A 4,580-nucleotide genomic window follows, 5' to 3' on the forward strand; every position below is an offset into this window, starting at 1 on the left:
GTTAATTGTAAAGGGCCGGGGCCGCCATAGGTCTGACAGATTTACTAATTCTTACCACAGAAGATGCTACAGATTGTAGAGTAAATCTACGCTTTCTGTCCTGACTCTAAGACAGACCAAAATGGGCCAAATTTATTCAGAGACCTGGACCTTCTAGAAATGTGGCCGCGCTTTACTCCGAGACACTTTTCTTTCAGACTGGTCTATGAGACGCTGGTCTACATAAATCTGCCCCCTCTTCTCTATTATATTACTCCCGTGTTATGGAAGAATTCCGGAGAATAACGACACAAGAGACAATGGTTTTTAGCAATAAGCAGAAGTGTCATAAAAATAATGACTTTCTCTATTTTATTAAATGATGAGAGTTTTGGCTCTTAATTCAGGACCTGGGGAGTATAAACTCCTTGTGACAGTCAATCTGACCGTCCAGCAATTGTCACAAAGGACAATTCTCAATGTAAGGTCCTGAGGTAAGAGCCACAACCCAGTGATCCAGAGGAAGGCGAAGAAAACCCCAAGAGATCTTTCTCTAAAGGGGAAAAAATAATTCCTTCCTGACCCCATATGTGGCGATCGGAGATCACCCTGGATCAGATCGATCGTCTGCCTACTGCATCTGGACATAAAGCAGAGTCTGGTTATAACAGACAAAACAATGTGACACGTCTACATTACAATGTAACGAAAGGAATCCTTTCCGATAGTTCACAATCAATTATTACCAGGACGCCTAATGCTAAAGAGAGGAGAGCCATTTCCTAATGGTTCCATCAAATGTTAAGCCCTGCTCCTAGGAGCGTACATTCTTAAAGAATGAACCCTCCAAATCTAAAAGGTGTATTCCCACAAACAAAATGGTGTGATGTCTGATGGCTGGAGGTGCGACCGCTAGCACCCAAGCGTTTACAGGAACGCAGGTCCCCGAGTCACCTGTGTAAATGGAGCGATAGTTCACAGGAGTCACCACTGCTCCATTCACTGCCCAGAAAATGGACGAAGCTAAAACTGTCTCCCAAGTCCAGTACGGACATTCCATAAGGAGACATAGCCCTGCTCCCTGTCCTCTCACTGCAGAGTACACCTTCCCAGCTTCACTAAGGTTAGGACAGACAATTGAGCAACTCGGAGGTCTCCGTCCAGTAGACAGTGAGTGGGGCGGTGGTCACGCATGTGCACGGACACTCCATGCACATAAGGGAAACATAGACCTGCGTTCTAGTGATCACTGGGGTCCCAGCGCTCGCACTTCCAGTCATCAGATATCTATCACCCGTCCTGTAGGATAAGGGATGAATGTTGTTTATGGGGAAACACCTTTATTCTAACCTAATCTCTGTCTAGTGATGACGTCTTAATCTTCCCATGAGTTCTTGACTGTGTCTTATTCTTGAGATTGTGTCGTAGTCTTAAGATTGTGTCGTAGTCTTGAGATTGTGTCTTAGTCTTGAGATTGTGTCTTAATCTTGAGATTGTGTCTTATTCTTGAGATTGTGTTTTAGTCTTGAGATTGAGTTTTAATCTTGAGATTGTGTCTTATTCTTGAGATTGTGTCTTATTCTTGAGATTGAGTCTTATTCTTGAGATTGTGTCTTATTCTTGAGATTGTGTCTTATTCTTGAGATTGTGTCTTATTCTTAAGATTGAGTCTTATTCTTGAGATTGTGTCTTATTCTTGAGATTGTGTCTTATTCTTAAGATTGAGTCTTATTCTTGAGATTGTGTCTTATTCTTGAGATTGTGTCGTAGTCTTGAGATTGTGTTTTATTCTTGAGATTGTGTCGTAGTCTTGAGATTGTGTCTTAGTCTTGAGATTGTTTCTTATTCTTGAGATTGAGTCTTATTCTTGAGATTGTGTTTTATTCTTGAGATTGTGTCTTTAGATTGTGTCTTAGTCTTGAGATTGTGTCTTATTCTTGAGATTGAGTCTTATTCTTGAGATTGTGTCTTATTCTTGAGATTTGGGCCTTAGTCTTGAGATTGAGTCTTATTCCTGAGATTGTGTCTTATTCTTAAGATTGTGTCTTATTCTTGGGATTGTTTCGTAGTTTTGAGATTGTGTCTTATTCTTGAGATTGTGTCGTAGTCTTGAGATTGTGTCTTAGTCTTGAGATTGTGTCTTATTCTTGAGATTGTGTCGTAGTCTTGAGATTGTGTCTTAGTCTAGAGATTGTGTCTTAGTCTTGAGATTGTCTTAGTCTTGAGATTGTGTTTTAGTCTTGAGATTGTGTCTTAGTCTTGAGAGTGTGTCTTAATCTTGAGTTGATGTCTTTGTGTCTTTAATCTTTTGATTTGATGAGATTTTCTGTTCTAGAAGAAAAAAAAAACACAATTCAGTTTTATGTTCACTACAATCCCCCAGTGTACATATCCCCAGTATACATATCACCCAGTATACATATCACCCAGTAAACATATAAACCAGTATACATATCACCCAGTATACATATCACCCAGTATACATATAATCCAGTATACATATCATCCAGTATACATATCACGCAGTATACAAATCACCCAGTTTACATATCATCCAGTATACATATCACCCAGTATATATATCACCCAGTATACATATCACCCAGTATACATATCATCCAGTATACATATCATCCAGTATACATATCATCCAGTATACATATAAACCAGTATACATATCATCCAGTAACATATCATCCAGTATACATGTTACCCAGTGTACATATCACCCAGTATACATATAAACCAGTATACATATCACCCAGTGTACATATCATCCAGTAACTTGTCAGCCAGTATACATATTACCCAGTGTACATATCCTCTAGTATACATATCACCCAGTATACTTATCACCCAGTGTACATATCACCCAGTGTACATATCATCCAGTAACATATCATCCAGTATACATGTTACCCAGTGTACATATCCCCCAGTATACATACCATACAGTATACATATCATCCAATATACATATTACCAGTGTACATATCCTCCAGTATACATATAATACAGTTTACATATAATCCAGTATACATATCATCCAGTATACATATCACCCAGTATACATATCACCCAGTATACATATCACCCAGTATACATATCACCTAGTATACAGATAACCCAGTATACATATCACCCAGTATACATATCATCCAGTATACATATAACCCAGTATACATATCATCCAGTGTACATATCACAAAGTATACATTTCACAAAGTATACATATCATTCAGTATACATATCACGCAGTATACATATCATCTAGTATACATATTACCCAGTATACATATCATCCAGTATAGATATCACCCAATGTACATATCATCCAGTATACATATCACCCAGTATAAAAAAGCAGAGGATTGGAGCAGCACTGTGAACAAATGACTAGGCTGGTGCAAAGCTTCAAAAATAAAGGAGTGACCTCTCCTTATGTGTTAGATATCCAAAAAAGAGAACGTGAAGCAGCACTCAATTAAAGTGAATTTATTCACTTTATTTGAGTGCTGCTTCACGTTCTCTTTTTTGGATATCTATCACCCAGTATACATTTCATCCAGTATACAATTCACCCAGTGTACATATCATCCAGTATACATATCACCCAGTATACATATTACCCAGTATACATATCCCCTAATCGAGTATACATATCATCCAGTATAGATATCATCCAGTATACATATCATCCAGTATAGATATCACCCAGTATATATATCACCCAGTATACCTATCACCCAGTATACATACCATCCAGTATACATATCACCCAGAATAAATATGTAATTACAGATATACACAATAATAGACATGAATAATCCAGTGAGGGAATCTTATCAAATGTTCTACGCTACTTTTATGCCGTATAAAAAGTCACATTATGGTGCACGCCATATTTGCGCCATAGTTGCAGCTTTTCACAGATTTCACCACTTTTATAAGTGACAAGAAAAGTAAGCAGGGTTTCACAGCGGGAGCGGGAGAGCGGGAGTGGGGCCCATCATAGACCAAAATATTTAGCATCACTTATGGCAGAAATTGGCACAAAATATGGAGCAAATCTACTCCTGCTCATAGCAGACGTAGATATCAACCAATACTCCGGGACTGGAAGATGAAATGCCGGTCATATGTTCATAGAGAAAGTTCAGATCCTGGAATCTCCTCAGCACGGACATATGTCAGCTCATAAATGTCGGGTGTATAACTTCCCTACATACCTGGAGGACTTCTCTTCCTTTCTTGGTGCTGGTCACGTGGAGAGCTCTATTCAGGTCTTCAGTCTCTTCATGTAAAAATGAGCCGTCAAATAGTCTATGGTCTACATACACCAAGTACATCATTGTGATGTCATGGAATGTTCAGGTGTCATGTGATCTCGTGATGTCATGGAATGTTCAGGTGTCATGTGACCTGGTGAGGTTATGGAATGTTCATGTGGAGGTCATGTGGTCTTGTAATGTCTTTTGGTGTCAAGGATGCCATTGTTAAATATTAATAAAGTTTCCAATATTTAAACGAATGTCATCCATTTTGTTGGTGGGATTGTCATTCTGTGTTATGTTATGTAAATTCTTAAAGGGTAACTAAAC

At 38.6% G+C, this 4,580-nt stretch overlaps 1 long non-coding RNA gene across 1 annotated transcript; it reads right to left on the reverse strand.

Annotated features, from left to right (window-relative positions):
- Window positions 1–302: 302 nt before the first annotated feature.
- Window positions 303–4,275, reverse strand: LOC142740705 (uncharacterized). The gene is made up of 2 exons (XR_012880858.1): window positions 4,209–4,275; window positions 303–2,310 (listed from the first exon to the last, which is right to left on the reverse strand). It is a non-coding gene; the product is annotated as an uncharacterized LOC142740705 (long non-coding RNA).
- Window positions 4,276–4,580: the final 305 nt, after the last annotated feature.

The sequence above is a fragment of the Rhinoderma darwinii genome, chromosome 2 (genome assembly GCF_050947455.1).
Source record: "Rhinoderma darwinii isolate aRhiDar2 chromosome 2, aRhiDar2.hap1, whole genome shotgun sequence".
NCBI classification, from domain to species: Eukaryota; Metazoa; Chordata; class Amphibia; order Anura; family Rhinodermatidae; genus Rhinoderma; species Rhinoderma darwinii.